The 17,400-nt window shown below is 41.8% G+C and overlaps 1 protein-coding gene across 1 annotated transcript in view; it reads right to left on the minus strand.

Annotated features, from left to right (window-relative positions):
- The window catches only part of MICAL-like (protein), a 376,633-nt gene extending 360,123 nt beyond the window's left edge, over positions 1 to 16,510 (minus strand). Inside the window, exon 1 of the mRNA XM_067157278.2 lies at positions 16,340 to 16,510. The gene's annotated coding sequence lies outside the window, so the exon portion shown is untranslated. The remainder of the gene's footprint in view (positions 1 to 16,339) is intronic.
- Positions 16,511 to 17,400: the final 890 nt, after the last annotated feature.

The raw sequence follows: 17,400 nt of genomic DNA on the forward strand, positions 1-17,400 counted from the left end.
AAGACAATAGCTGATAAAGTACCAGTTTTCATACTCCAGGGCAGCTATTCTAACCCTAATCCTAAATATGGTTGGCTAGATGTTAAAACAGTATTGCGAACGTATTAATAACACATCTTAGTATATTTTACCGTAAAAATAAATTATGATAATAGTAATGATGAAAATCCACTGCCTGTTTCCAGTCATTCAACCGGGTCAGGAATGGAATGAATGAAGCCCCATCTAGCGGCGAGCGTAGGAATTATGCCGCCTGCCGACTGGGCCATGATTAATGAATGACAGATGAAATTAAATGATATTGGGAGTGTGTTGCTGGAATTATGAATTATGACATCGAAAACCGGAGTACCCGGAGAAAAACCTGCCCCGCCTCCGCTTTGTCCAGCACAAATCTCACATGGAGTGACCGGGATTTGAACCACGGAACTCAGCGGTGAGGGGCCGGCGCGCTGCCGCCTAAGCCACGGAGGCTCAATAATAATAATAATAATAATAATAATAATAATAATAATAATAATAATAATAATAATGCCGGGCTGAGTAGTTCAGACGGTAGAGCGGCCAACCTGCCAGGTTCGAACCTGGCTCAGGCCAGTGGTATTTGAAGGTGCTCCAATACGTCAGCCTCGACTTACTGTCACGTAAAAGAACTCCTGCGGGACAAAATGCCGGCATCTCGGCGTCTCCGAAAACCGTAAAAGTAGTTAGTGGGACGTAAAATCTTTTTTATCTGTTTACCCTCCAGGGTCAGTTTTTCCTCGGACTCAGCGAGGGACCCCATCTCTACCTCCTCAAGGGCAGTGTCCTGGAGCGTGAGACATTGGGTCAGGAGATAAAACTGGGGAGGATGACCAGTACCTCGCCCAGGCGACCTCACCTGCTATGCTGAACAGGGGCCTTGTCGGCGGATGGGAAGATTGGTAGGCATAGGCAAGGAAGAGGGAAGGAAGCGGCCGTGGCCTAAGTTAGGTACCATCCCGGCATTTGCCTGGAGAAGAAGTGGGAAACCACGGAAAACCACTTCCAGGATGGCTGAGGTGGGAATCGAACCCACCTCTACCCAGATGACCTCCCGAGGCTGAGTGGACCCCGTTCCAGCCCTCGTATCACTTTTCAAATTTCGTGGCAGAGCCGTGAATCGAACACGGGCCTAGGGGTGACAGCTAATCATACTAACCACTACAACACAGAGGCGAACGAGACGTAAAATCAATAATAATAATAATAATAATAATAATAATAATAATAATAATAATAATAATAATAATAATCTCGTGTGGCTATTCCTATAGCTTGGTGTTGAGGACGGCTCAAAACACCCAGTCCCCGAACCAAGGGAGTTAATCGTTTAAGATCAAAATCCCTTGTACCGGCCGGGAATTGAACCCGGAGCTCCAAAGATCGAAAACTAAGACACTCACCTCTAAGCCATTAAGCTGAACATCTTCACGTACCGGCACATTAGTACAGAGAGCGTATCTTATTTCTGGTCTCTATAATAAAGAAACAATTACAGTAACATCCACCTCCCCGAAACCTACACACTATTCGCGATAGGATTATCAATCAATCAATCAATCAATCAATCAATCAATCAATCAATCAATCGTCTGCATTTAAGACTGTCGCCCAGGAGGCAAATCCCTTATTAACTGTTTACCTAACCTTTTCTTATATGTTTTGAAAGAACTCCTCGTCCTATAAATATTTATCTGAATTTGTCCTCTTGAGTTCCAACTTTATCTTGCTATTATGATATCTGCTACTTTAAAAGGCTCCGTTCAAGCTCGTTCGTCTACTAATGTAATTCCACGCTATCTCTCCACAGATAGCTCGGAACATAATTCGTTCGAGCTTCTCGTCTCCTTGCTCCCAAGTCTTCCCAGACCAAAGTTTACAACATTTTCGTAACAGTACTCATTTGTCGGAAATCATACAGAACAAAGCATGTGCTTTCCTTTGATTTTTTTTTTTTTTTTCATTTCTCGTATCAAGTAGTCCTGGTGTAGATCCCAAACGCTGGGACCATACCAGAAACTACTTCTGTACATCCTTACTATAACCCTTAAATACTCTCATCTCATAACCGCGTGAAGAGATCTGTACATTTTTTAAACAATCTTATTAATACGATTACCCCAATGGAGATAAGTCCTTATTTCTGCTACTGGTTTAAAGTTGCAATAACACATCGAAGGTTTTCGGCGACGTAAGGACGCGTGTTCGATTCCCCGTCAGGAAGTCGAAAATTTAAGAAACAAGATTCTCACTTCCGCAGGTCCATATGGTCCTGATGTTCACTCAGCCTACACCAAAAAAATAGTACCAGGTTAATTCCTTGGGGCAAAGGCGGCCGGGCGTAGAGCTAACCACGCTACCCCACCAAGTGCCGAGGTTACGGATAGTGGAACCCTCTACCTTCAACCCCTCCAAGGGTCTTCACGGCCTGTACGGAGTTGATTTTGCTTTTTTGCTTTTCCTATGTGTGATCTGGTAGTTCTTATTGAATGAGAGGTAATTTAAATAGAAGTTAAATTGTTAAAACTTTTTTGTTTGATTGAATATCTTTATTATTCTCAGGGTTTGTAATGTTTATTTCATTGATGGTGATTTTTTTTTTTAACAGTGAGAAATACATCCACGGGAATTTGGCAATTAATCGTTATTATTTTAGTCTTGGGAAAGAAGCGGCCGTGGCCTTAATTAAGGAAACCATTTAGGTACCTTTATTTTGGTTTATATGTCGAAAAGAAGGATCAGAATGACTGCATGGTACCACTGAAACACAATTTTTTGTAGGTGGCGCTCCATGTGAGTCATTGATGTCTGTTGGCTCTTTGTGATTAAGAGACGGAAGTTGTTGAGACAGAGATGAGGATAAGGGACAATGAGCAGACAACTGTTACGCGTGTGAGATGAGACCAGCTGAGCGAGTCGATCGTATTATAATGTTTGTAAATCGTAACAGTAGAATGCTCATCGGTTGAGAGGTGCTCACTGACACAAATAAAGAACGCCTACCATGAGACAGCTGCTCAGTCCCAAGACCTGCAGCTTACGGGGTTGCAAGTGGCCAGCATGCAAATCCTCCAGTTTTGCTTTCTTTACCATCTGACAGACTAAAAATGGAACGTCGAAACTGGCACATGGCGACTTTTATTATTATTATTATTATTATTATTATTATTATTATTATTATTATTATTATTATTATTATTATTATTATTGAAAATGAATATCTACAACCTGTTTTCCAGTCACTGACCGGGTCAGGGATGTAATGAATAAAACATATATAGGCTATTATTACAATGGGGTCGCCACTCCCAAGGTGATTTATTAATGAGTGATAAATGGTATGAAATGATAATGGAGAGTGTTATTGGGATGAAAAATAACAGGGAAAAACGGAGTACCCGGAGAAAAACCTGTCCCGCCTCCGCTTTGTCCAGCACAAATTTGAAAATGGAGTGACGAGGGTTTGAACTACGGAACCCAGCGGTGAGAGGCCGACGCGCTGCCGTCTGAGCCACGGGGGCTACATTATTATTATTATTATTATTATTATTATTATTATTATTATTATTATTATTATTATTATTATTATTATTATTATTCTATTCTTTTCTTTTCAACAGCTTTTTTCCCACATTTGTGGGGTCGCGGGTGCGAAGTTTGTTGCACATATAAGGATTTGGCCCTGTTTTACGGCCGGATGCCCTTCCTGACGCCAACCCTATGTGGAGGGATGTGATCACTATTCCGTGTTTCTGTGGTGGTTGGTGGTGTGGTGTGATTTCTGAATATGAGGAGGAAAGTGTTGGGACAAACACACAATCGCCCAGTCCCCGAGCCAGAAGAATTAATCAGACGCGATTAAAATCCCCAACCCGGCCAGGAATCGAACCCGGAACCTTCTGAAACCGAAGGCCTCAACGCTGAAAATTCAGCCAATGAGGCGGACATTATTATTATTATTATTATTATTATTATTATTATTATTATTATTATTATTATCGGTCCAATTACACTGGACTTCCCCAGTTTCTAACCACTAGACTGCATGCCCAGAGTATGGATTCAATTCCAAACCTCTCCGCTGTGTTCATGTGGAGTGAGGGAATAAGACGCTGCTGTTGGTGATTTGTTCCGTCAGATGGAGACGTTAAACGTTGAGTAAACCCCTTGGTGTGGTTTTTTTTTTTACAAGTAGCTTTATGTCGCACCGACACAGATAGATCTTATGGCGACGATGGGATAGGAAATGGCTAGGAGTAAGAAGGAAGCGACTGTGGCCTTAATGAAGGACAACCTGGTGTGAAAATGGAAAACCACGGAAAGCCATTCTCGGGGCAGCCGACAGTGGGGTGAGAATCATCTATCCCACTCGCTCGGTAGTCCTTGGTGTTATTCGATAGGAGAAGGCTGCGTGCCGACACCAGGATTCACCCCCTCTCCCTCATTCTCATCCCACATTCAGGCGCGCAGGTCGCCCATAAATGTCAAATAGAAAGACGTGCACCAGGCGAGCCCATCATGTCCTGGGACACTCCCGTCACTAACAGCCATACAAGAAATAAATAAATAAATAAATAAACAAATAAATAAATAAATAAATAAATAAATAAATACAATAAACACCATACATCACACCTGTACAAGCTGTCAATAGCATCGCTCTTAAGTCACTATCATATTGCCTATTAAGACAAATAATAATAATTATTATTATGATGTGCGTATGGACCCAATGGATCACGCAAAGCTCTAACGATTCTGTTTTCTGAGTTGCCAAACAGCTCTCCTCCTTTCTCCGTGGATCCTTTTTCGTTCTTCTGTCCACTCTGTTCCAGTCTTCTTTTTCACTTCGTTCTCTGGTTGCACTTTCCATCCATTAATTATTTTCCTATAAAGGTTTCTGTCCGCGGTGTCATTTGGGTTTATCTGGGCTTTTTCCAGATCCTTCTTCACTTCTAGTACCCATGGAATATTTTTTAGATGTTCTATGTAAGTGAGAATCTTGTGTGTCAGTCTACTTGCCGGCAATCTGTGGACGTGCCCATAGAATTTCAGACGTCTTTTGCGGATGTCTGCTGCAATGTTGGAATGCTCGTCTGTCTCTTTGCGTGACCTCAGTCTATATCCATCTTCTGTTTTTCGGGGGCCGAGAATTTTCCTCAGGATTCTTCTTTCTTCTTTTAAAATGTTTTCTAGGTCACCTTTCCCGTTTAGTGTAAGGGTCTCGCTGGCATATAAGACTTCGGGGTTTATTACTGTATTATAGTGTCTGATCTTTGCATGGCGGGACAAGCACTTTTTATTGTATATGTTGTGATCCCTACCGTAGGCTTTCCGAAATTTTTGTAGGCGAATTTTCTGGGCAGCCTTCTCGCCTCCCGTTGGTTCAAGTATTTCTCCCAAGTACTTGAAGTGTGGTACTCGGTTGATTTGCCCATGTGTCGTGTTCAAATTTTGGATGTCAAATTTTGAGCAGAACAACTTGGTCTTTTCAAAGGAAATTTGTAGGCCAACCTTTCCAGCACATTCGCTAAGGATTTCAATTTGTTTAACGGCTGTGAATACATCATCTGTAAGTATGGCCAGGTCATCTGCAAAAGCGAGGCATGATATCTCAATACCGTCTTTGGGTCGTCCTAGTCGTATGGGGCGCCAGTATCCCCATGTCTTTCAATACCTTTTCCCACTCGCGGATGACTTTGTCTAGGACGAGGTTGAAAAGAAGCGGAGATAAGCCGTCACCTTGTCGGACGCCAGTTTTAATCGGGAATGGTTCAGAGATCTCCCCCATGAATTTAACTTTGGAGATAGTGTCAGCGAGTGTTGCCTTGATGAGGTTGAGGGTCTTGGAATCAAGCCCCAGTTCCTCAAGAACAACGAAGAGAGACTGTCGATCAACCGAGTCGTACGCTTTCCTGAAGTCAACAAAAATGCAGATGACCGGTTTGTTCCTCAATGCTTTGTATTTAAGTGTTGTCTTCCAAGTTGAATATTTGTTCTGCACACGAGCGACCAGGGCGGAAGTCTGCTTGATATTCGCCAATACTTTGTTCAAGTTGTTCTTGCGTTCTCTTCAAAAGGCAAGCTGAAAGAATTTTGTAAGTCACTTGGAGAAGAGAAATAGTAATAATAATAATAATAATAATAATAATAATAATAATAATAATAATAATAATAATAATAATAATAATAATTGTACTGGTTGGTACACCTATACGCCGCACATTTGAATTTTCCGCCTTAAAGTACTCCTCTACAGCTGAAACTCTGAACTTTAAAACTGAATTAATTCAACTGTTTATCAGAAGATGTCACTGTGTTAATTTCGAATTGTTTTTGTTTACTAATTATCAAGAAGTGTGGACATTCTCTCGCAGATGTCTCTACCAAAAACTATGATCATGCACCCTGGTGCGAAGTGAAGGAACTTTTCTTGAAGATATTTTGTATTCATAAGTTGTTGTCTTTACTGAATTTCGTTCTTTCGTTGGTGGGTTGGCAATATTAATCCTTTCTTTCCGCCTCTTTTGAATTTACCCAATCAGTAATTTCTGTAATTAATTTCCCTCCAATCACAGGTTTCTTCTTCATTTTTCACTTGTAACTTTTAGCCGACCAATAAACGCATGTGGGTGTGTCTTAATTATTCATGAAAGGTCTCGAATCTTCCGCGAGGGTATAAAAGCTGTTGATTTTCTGGTCTCCCTGCCTCTCGTACAACATCTAGCTTAGTGTATGGAAGTATAGCAGGAGGCGGGAAGCGCCTCTTTCATCAGTCAGCAGCCCTTCAAAAGGTAATGGCCGTTTAACATCTTTATTTTCTTGCTAGCTCAGCAGTTTAATCCTCGGGAAACCGTTTTTGAGGTAACCTATACCATTTCGATGTAAAATTTTCATGTTGCTTTAACTGTAAATCGGGGATAGAGAATGCTTTACCCTCTCGAGCTCCCCTTCATTTTGATCTGAGGTGACTACGTTTTCGTAACCGATTTCCTTCTCTTTCTGAATGTATTAAAATTTTCTTATACGAGTCACCTCCCTAGTGTGGGAATAGCCCATGTTGAATTGGCCTAGCGCCACTTAGCTTTCATGTAGGAGTGCAAGGACTCGCCTCCATTCATCTTTGTATTTTGGGCCATTAACTTAACCCGTTTTGTTTTCCTTCCTGCGAAGGCCCAGTAGATTGGCTACGAGTTACCCCTGTTTATATTTGTAAGTTGCGCCTTGATGGCAGTTAATTGTAAAGTACGGTGTTGCCTTCAATAGGCTTGAAAAATTGAGAGCGGGTCAGCTCTTTGTTTGTGGTAAAAGTGCCTCTAGGAGGCCCGATATGGTTTTTAGAGCTTATGCTCCTGGTATGAAGGGGATTTCTGCCCTTTAAACAAATGTGTAATGGTGGGCCTATTGTCCAAGGATGGTGAAATTCGGGACTCAAAGCCCACAACTATATTTACTCACATAATTAATGTGAAATCTGGCATTGCATGCTCGCTGCAAGTTGAGGAAAGTCTGGTGTGTAATTCGAACAGGCTGCTCTTAACGCGTCATCCAGGTGTGAGTATGTCAGACAGGATCGGTATTTGTTTTTTATTATGTTCATAGTCGAAAACGCGACTTCACAAAGATAGGTTGAACCAAAACAAGATTGCATCTTCAGAGCAACACTGCGGGTAATGGGATATTTTTTACCGTCCACCAGAGTCCAAAAATTGTCACATGTTGCGTAGGAGGATTTCAAAGAAAGGTCTGACTGAAGGCTTAAAATTTCCATTTCTAATTCTTCATGATTATAATTTTCGAATATTTCACACACCCTCCCTCCAAGCTCACAAACGTCAACAGAAGCGAAGGGATTATTGACAAACATGATCACTAGTTCAAGCATTGTAAACCGTCTAAATCTGCTACCGAATTCGGACCCAAGAGTTTCAAGATGTTTAGCAAGATGAAAAATCACGCTTGCCGCCATTTACTGTATCTGCCATAGATTTCAAATTTGGAAAATGTGAAAGGGAATTTCTATTTACATGGACAATCCATACCTTAAGTTTCTTTTCAAATGCATTGACATACCTGAAATATTATGATCTTTTCCTTGCAATTCGAGATTTAACTCATTTAATTTGGAGGTGATGTCTGCTAAGAGTGATAATTCGATTAGCCAAGATATATCATCAAGTTCGTGATAATATTTCCCAGGAGATGATTTCATAAAGTCTCGTATCTCATCCAACAGGCAGCAAAACCGTTCGAGTGTTTCCCCCTACCAAGCCTGCATGAAGGATGACGTCACCATACTCCGAATCTGACATACTTAAAAATATTTCTGAACAATCGATGACGAGTAGATGCCGATCTTATATAATTCACGACATGAGTTACAATTTTCATGACATGATCGAACTTTAAAACCTTTACGCATAAAGCTTCTTGGTGAATAATACAATAAGAAATAAATTTTGGAAATGATTCATCCTTAGCGCAAAGAGAAAGAAATCCATTATTTCTTCTTCTTCTTCTTCTTGCTACAGGCTTTACGTCGCACCGACAAAGATAGGTCTTATGGCGACGATGGGATAGGAAAGGCCTAGGAGTTGGATGGAAGTGGCCGTGGCCTTAATTAAGGTACAGCCCCAGCATTTGCCTGGTGTGAAAATGGGAAACCACGGAAAACCATTTTCAGGGCTGTCGATAGTGGGATTCGAACCTACTATCTCCCGGATGCAAGCTCACAGCCGCGCGCCTCTACGCGCACGGCCAACTCGCCCGGTCCATTATTTCTACCAGTCATAGACGGTGCCCCATCTCTTGTTATAGCGACAAGCTTCGACAATGGTAAGTTACTCACTTTGGTGAATTTAACGAAAGCATTAAATGTGTCTTCTCCCCTAGTACGTCCATGAAGTGGCAATTCTTCCTTTACTGTAAAATACACACAACTCAGCAGTGTCAGACATATCAGCACTTTCATCAAACGGGAGTGAAAAATGTTCACACGATTTCAAATCCTGATGTAATTGAGATTCCATATTATTAGAAATCTGTTCAACCCGCCTAGCAACAGTTTGGTGAGACAACTGAAGTCCATTGATTGAATATATCAATTCAGATTTATCTTTGTGAAATTCGAACAGAGATTCAGCGGCATTTAGCATAGCTTCTGTCACTACTTCCCCATCACTGAAAGCTTTTTTTTCCTTTTAGCTAGCCACGAACCTGCTACGCAGGCGTAGCAGGGGGAGAGGTGATACTCCCACGTGGCGCGTCCCAGGTGGCGGATAGGGGGGTCCTAACCGGCTTGCCGGCGGACTTGAGGGAAATAAAATACCTCTCGCTGACCAAACAAACTACCCACTGCGGGTGGGTGACGCACATGTAGAATACACCCGCGGTATCCCCTGCCTGTCGTAAGAGGCGACTACAAGGGGCGACCAAGGGATGATTGAATTAGAACCATGAAACTACTCTTGATTCGTACCATCATGCGGGGAACACCATGGGTTGCATGTACTTGCGAGTAGTATCACTAAATTGGTACGAAATAGGTTTGTGATTAGTTGCAGTAAAAAGCCTGGCCTGGTGGATTCCAGTACCCGTGCGTTGTACCCATGTGAGCAACACCGCGGGTCTGGGCGTAGCCTGTGAGTTATACCGCTATATGAGCGGCACCGTGGGTCAGCGTTGCCTGTGATTGGTACCCACTATGCGAGGAACACCACGGGAATACCGGCGCCCGTGACTAGTACACCTAGATGAGGAACCTTACCGGTTTGCGTTGGCTATGAGTGGCGCCACTGTGTGAGAAACACCATAGGTCTGCGTTCCCTGTACGAATTGCAATACTGTACTTGTGAGTAGTACCATCTTGTGTGGACCACCGTAAGTCTTCGTTACTTTTGATCAGTACCCCAAAATGACAAATACCATGGTTCTACTTTACTCGCGACATCTACCATTCTGTGGGGCCTTAGACGTGAATTTAGCACCCCTTCAGACATCAAGCATCATTGTGCTTTATAAAGGGTCCCTTGGTCAGTAATACTCTAATTAACTACCTTCTTTTTGAGTCTGACCCACTGTTTTTTTTTTTTTTTTTTTTTTTTTTTTTGTAGGGTTCATGTCCATCCATTCATTCTTCATGACATTTTTTATTTTATTTTAGTCAGTGGATGAATTTGAATTTTTTGTTATTTCATTTCGTACCATTAGGGGCCGATGACCTCTATGTTAGGCCCCTTTGAACAACAAGCATCATCATCATCACATTTTAGCTAGGACGTAACAAACGTTGTAAGAAGCTATTGTCACGTTATGCGTTTGCTGAACTGACTTCTTAAACGCACATTGTTGCAATGCTAATTTAGATTTTAAATCTTTCACTTTTTGTTTTCTTAGTTCAGAATTAACAGGAAATTCACTGTCAAATCTTTTTGTGATTAGTCAAAAAATGTCGCTGTACATTACTTCTTTTAGGAACAGACACGCTAACATTACACAATAAACTCACAGACTTTCCTTTGTTTTCAATAAAGCAATACTGGTCCTCCCATTCACTGTTAAAAGTTATAATTTCTTTGCCTTTAGGCATGTTAAGAAGTGTTATGTTTAATGAAATATAAACTGAATAATTTAAAGTTTAAATAGTAATGAAAAAAAAGGCACACGAAACATGTTGAATGTACAACTTATCACAAAACAACGCACTCAAAACGTATTCCACAAGCCCTGCATAAGTTCACAAGTAATACTGAATGTTCGCCTGAAAGCTAGGGACTGGGAACATTCCAATTGCAAGACTTTCATAAATCGTTTGTTCAATGTTTACGGCACAGCTTTGTTGGGATTAAAGTTACTTTGTGGGCAAATTGGGTGTCCCATTGTCGTCCTGGTGAAACTCTGTCATGGTAGGTAGTTTATGGCATTGCAATCAAGTGAATCATAAGGAAGCGGTTCTGTTTGGCAGAATAAATATGTGGCTATATTTGGCTCCGTGAGTAAAGAGGGCCTTATACATGGCGCTAGCCCCCCATAGTGAGAGGTTTGTGGAGGATTTCCCTTTGTCGCAACTACTTACATGTAGAATAGCTCTCTTTCTGAACCTTTCTTCTATCTTTTCACTAATTGCGGACACGAGTCAGTTAGGCCTAGATCACATTTATGGCTTACTCAAAGCTCTTTGTGTATTTGGAGGTACGGATATAACAAATTTCCTGACTTTGAGGACGGTATTTTTAAGAGAAAAGTAAGAATATTTATTGAAATGCAAAAGTATTGTTTTCAAATATTAAGTAACATTTAATTTGGAAATTAATTGCGAAGGGCGCCATAAAAGGGTACCTCGGGCGCCACGGCGCCCGCGGGCGCCGCGTTGGACAGGCCTGCTTTATGGTGATAAATATAAAAAGAACAGAATGCACAATCTGTTTATCTTTAGGGGTGTTCCAGACTTCCATTATTACTTTCTTTTTCTTTGCAGTACGCCTATCGTGTTTTTAAAACAAAACATAATTACAAAATGTTCCAAGAACTGATACGAACTTAACTGCATTTTAAATAGCGCTTTAAATCGAACATTAAATTTCAATTAGCGCAAAACAAGATTGCATTGTGTCATTGACTACATTTTAAAGTTGTTTTCATACTGAAGGGAAAATAATTTCGTATCCTGAATTGTTTTCAATTATCTTTTCATTGAGGTTTAAACAATACACTTTTAGCTAAATAACAGTACACATCTTAATTAATGTGCATTATTTAGGGACAAACTGCTTTTGTGATAAAAGACTCGCAACTTTCAAAAGGGGCATGAAAATCGCACGACCAAGCCACTGGCATTTCACCAAGGCAGTCGCGGTTCGAATCCCAATAACTGAATGTGACATTTTTGAAACAATGGGTCACATCCCCGTGGTTCGGATTCCGTGTAAAATTGTACCCGCCAATGCACGGGCTGGGTCTGTGAGACCTTTGTGCGTCTGTTTCCTTGTTTGTTTGTTTTTCTCAGAGATGGAAGTAGTCGGTTCCTTGTGGTTTCCTCTACTTTACTGTCTAAACATGTTTAGTATCACGAGAGATTTGTGACAAAATGTTTGCTTTTTGCTTGTGATCTACGGGATATGTTAGTGCACTGTGAGCCTGTCAGACCCACACGGCGAGGAAAGCAACGGGAAACTACCTCACGCCTTATTTCCCTAGTACATCTCTTCAGTGATGCGTAGGCCATCTATGACAGCTGATGGCAGAGCAGTTGAGGATCCAACCAGCCTTAGGAATGAAGACTGAACACGCACATAGGCCTACATACATTCTGACTTATATTTCCAAACCTTTCTTTCTTTCGTAATCCGATCACCGTCCAGAGTTGGACTCAGCGAGAGATTCCACCTCTATCGCCTTAAGGGCAGTGTCCAGGAGCCTGAGACTTTGGGTCGGGGATACAACTGGGCAGGAAGACCAGTACTTCGTCCAGGCGGCCTCACCTGCTATTCTGAACAGGGGCCTAGTGGGGAGCGGGGTTAGATTGGAAGACATGAAGGAGTAGACAAGGAAGAGGGAAGTAAGTTAGGTACCAACCCCGCATTCGCCTAAAGAAGAAGTGAGATTTTACGGAAAACCACTTCGAGGATGGCTGAGGTGGAAATCGAACCCCCTCTACTCAGTGGACCCCGTTCCAGTCCTCATACCATGTGTCAAATTTCGTCGCAGAGCCGGCAATCGAACTCGGACCTCCGGTGATGGCAGCTAATTACATGAACCACTGCACCACAGAAAACCGAAATCAAACCAAACCAACTCCCATTGTGCAACAGCCCCGCAGGGCTATGGCTTACCAAGCGACCGCTGCTCAGCCCGAAGGCCTGCAGATTATGAGGTGTCGTGTGGTCAGCACGACGAATTCTCTCGGCCGTTTTTGTTGGGTTTCTAGACCGGGGCCGCTATCTCACCGTCAGATAGCTCCACAATTGTAATCATGTAGGCTGAGTGGACCTCGAACCAGCCCTCAGATGCAGGTAAAAATCCCTCGCCTGGCCGTAAACCGAACCCGGGGCTTCCGGGTAAGACGCAGGCACGCTACCCCTACACCACAGAGGCGGACTATTTTCAAACTGGGTACAAAAATAGCATTTTATGTTGGTTCTTGTAGCGAATCTGGTGCGAAAGGTGAAGAGCATTAACGTACAGTAAAAATAAAAGAGGCTACTGTGCGTACTGCAAAGACAGAAAGATCCGCTATCCATGCTGTCAGAGCAAAAAAACCCTCTGTTTGAAGCACCCTGTATTTCTGGGCGATGTCTTTGAATAAGACATGTAAATTTTCTGTTGGACTGAACTGATAGTTAGGATTAGGTTGTTCAATTTTCAAATATTTTGAATGTAAACATTGAGTTTCGTGTGAAAAAGGTGTAAAAATTTAATGCTAACATAAATCCATTGCAAAATAGTATCACTGTGATTAGATTTGTTGGTTTTATAGCAAAATAAAATTGACGAGAATAAAGTAATTTTAAATAAGTATTAAACGTACTTCAGAATGGGTCTGCGAAACTCAACCCGTGCACTCATGTTCATTTTATTATGCTTTTAACTTCCAGGGTTGGGTTTCCCCGGACAAAGCGAGGGATCACACCTCTACCGCCTCTAGGGCAGTGTCCTAGAGCGTGAGACATTGGGTCGGGGGTATACTGGAAAGGAGGACAAGTACCTCACCTGCTATGCTGAACAGGAACCTACTGGGGGATGGAAAGATTGGAAGGGATAGACAAGGAAGAAGGAAAGAAGCGGCCGTGGCATTAAATAAGTTACCATCCCGGTATTTGCCAGGAGAAGAAGTGAGAAACCACGTAAAAACCACTTCGAGGATGGCTGAGGTGGAAATCGAACCTCCCGAGGCTGAGTGGACCTCGTTACAGTCCTCTTACAACGTTTTCAAATTTCGTGGTAGAGCCGAGAATCGAACCCTTGCCTCCGGATGTGACAGATAATCTCACTATCCACTATACCATGGACGCGAACCCCCGTGACACGTTCACTGGTGGGTTAAATAGTAAGTTTTAGCTAAATAACAGTACACTTTTTAATTAATGTGCATTGTTTAGGGACAAACTGCTGTTGTGATAAAAGACTCAGAACTTCTGAAAGGAGCATGAAAATCGCTTGACCTAGCCACTGGATTTTCACCAAGGCAGCCGCTGTTCGAATCCCGACCACTGCATGTAGAAGTTTTGAAACAAGTGGTCACGTACCCATGGTTCGGATTCCACGTAAAACTGTATGTCCTGCGACTATGATCACGGTCAACCGCCAAACTGTAAGTTGCTTTCACAACTTGTAAGTCGCAGCTGAGCCAACTTGAATAATTGTATGTTCAGTCATCAGCCCGAAGGCTGGTTGGATCCTCAACAGCTCAGCCATCAGCTGTCATAGATGTCCTAGGCATCACTGAAAAGGTGTACTGGGGAAATGAGTGAGGTAGCTTCCCGCTGATTTCCTCACCGAGCCACAAATTGCTATTGCATATCAGTCTGCCAAGCCCACTGAAATGCATGCACCAACCGACCCTACGAGAAACATTTTCACACCATTCATATAAGACTAAGGCAGATCAATGAAAGTAAAAAAATTGCTGTAGCCTATACCAGAAGTGCACTGTAAACACTAGATCCCGCCAGCAAAGGCAAACTTTAATAATACATATAATTAATTTGATGTTTCTATTTTCCTTACGGATTTTAAGTGAGGCCGGTATGATGGAATTTCGTCCCGCAGAAGTTATTTTCCGTGTCAGTAAATCCATCGGCACGAGAATGGTGAATACTGAACACCTTCACATACCAGCAGACTGAGCTTTGTGAAGTCCAATACTCTACCGTCTCAGCTAATCATCTCGGCTATCAATAAAAGAAAAGGGAAAGTGAAACTGAAATAGACTTCCTAAGCCTCGCAAATCTGACCGAGAAAGGTCGGATAGGAAAGATGACAGTGAAGAGCTTGGTACAGTACTAGTAAAGTGGAATTTAATTCCAGGCTTTACAGTACAATGGGATATTTACATTCCGCTACATAAGATGGAAATAGGTGCGTTCAGCTGGTATTTTCTTACCGAGCATCCGTGTCTTCCTGCGATACCGAAATATAAACCGCGACCGCTTCCTTCCTGATCCTAGCCACAAACCAGAGCACACATTATATGTAGTCTATATGCCACTCAAATGATTAAGATCTCCCTCTTAAGTGTGGCCAGTATCCAGTATTCGGGAGATAGTGCGTTCGAATCCTACTGTCGGCAGCCTTGAAAATGGTTTTCCGTGGTTTCCCATTTTCACACCAAGCAAATGCTGGGGCTGTACCTTAATTAAGGCCACGGCCGCTTCCTTCCTATTCCTAGGCCTTTCCTGTCCCATCGTCACCATAAGACCTATCTATATCGGTGTGACGTAAAGCAAATAGAAAAAAAAAAGATCTCCGTATGCATTAAGTACATGGTGCTGTTTACCACGATGTCCCAAACGACGACGACAATAATAATAATAATAATAATAATAATAATAATAATAATAATAATAATAATAATAATAATAATAATAACTCCTTCACGAAACCTCGATCGCCGTAAGCAATTTTCAGGTATAGGATCTGAATAAAACGCCTATACTGTTCCTCCTGTCGTGACTCATACTACCACCCTCTGTCGCATGAAAAAAAGAGCAACAACCAGCTATCTATCAACCCACCAGTGAGTGCCAATGGTTTCAAGATAATACCAAACATAACCACAACAAAAGAACAATAAAAAACAACAACATACAGCACTTAAATAAGAAAAACATTAAAAAATAACTTCACATAAGACGAATATGCTTTCTGTTTAATCAATACGGTATTATTTAGCTGTTGGTATGCAAAGTGAAGCAGGCATAAATTCTGTCCGACTTTTTTGTAAATAAGTAGAGATACGACAAAGTGGTAACTGTATTGTTTAACATTAAGTTTACCTAGCAACTAACTTATCGTACCTCGTGGAAACATTGCCTAGTGTGACGTATGGTAATTAAAAGTATTCGCCTACTTTTCATCTACGTAAATGAAATCTGGTGTAAATTGTAACTTTATAGATTAAATCTCATACATTTTTATTAAACAAGCTTAAAATCTTGTTCACCAATAAGCAGTTACAGACAGAGTTAGGAAGCAAGCGTTTCTAACCTATACATTCCCTAGCAATACCAGTTCTCATGGCAACTGCAGAAGACAATATTATCAAAGCACAAGCTTGATGAAAATACAAATATTACAATAAAGAAGCTGAATATAACCTTACCTTCAAGTGCAGGAGATGATGCTCAGGATAAAGCAGCCCCGTAGGTTTTTGATTGATATAACAAAGCACACAAACACGAAATGGTTGATAAATGTTTGTTTTTTGTCACTTAGCGAAGCTACGTAAAATCTCCATTCTTCAGAGGAGCTTACCGACAACGCGACTACACGGCCTTGCTTTACGAAGACACTGATTCTCAAGCAGCTGGCTGCTGCAGCAAACGATACGAGACTGCTCCCGACCGCCGACTCAGCGGGGAGTGGGGGAGGGGAGTGCTGCCAATGTAGCGGTGGCAAACTCCCTAAATGTCTCTCTTCATGTGTTCAAACAGCGTATCACGCAAGTGTGTCATGACTGTGACTTCTATCCTCTGAATGAATATCGTAGTGTTTTGTACTCCAGAACTCGTAACAAATATGTGTCTATTTGGCAACGAACATTGGGAGTGTGTATACACGATCAACAGGTCCAAAGATCGACGGAGACTGCATAAAATCACAACACAATAATATACAATTACGAGCACCCACTCAATTTGGTTTTAATTTCCAAGTCCTTTTTATAATATAAATCTGACGGTCTGATCTAATAGGCGGGCTTTTAGACACAAAGGATGCTTAAATTTACGCAACAGCTACATACATGAATACAGTAAAAGAATTGGTACACGTTGGTTTTATACAGCCACCGTTCTTGTTAGGGAGTGCACGTTGCAGGCCGGTGGTATCGTAATTGGCTTATCTCACCTAGGCGGCTCCGACTCAAATCCAAGAAATGAAAAAGCACGCCGCGTCCTGTGATTCGAATTCGTCGTAAAATTGAACAGCTATGATAAAGATATCAACAGCCGAGTAAAAACTACAAAACTGCTGGCTTGCTTGCTTTCCCCATACTTGTCTAAGCATTATTTTTTAATTCACGATATACAAAGCAATCAATATCGGCATACCATTCCCGTGGGTTGGGGCGGAAGAATACTTCACGGTATCCCCCTTCTTGTTGTAAGAGGCGACAAAAAGGGGACCCTATGTGCTCTCAACCTGGAAGTGTGAGTTGGCGAC

The sequence above is a fragment of the Anabrus simplex genome, chromosome 13 (assembly GCF_040414725.1).
Source record: "Anabrus simplex isolate iqAnaSimp1 chromosome 13, ASM4041472v1, whole genome shotgun sequence".
Lineage (NCBI taxonomy): Eukaryota > Metazoa > Arthropoda > Insecta > Orthoptera > Tettigoniidae > Anabrus > Anabrus simplex.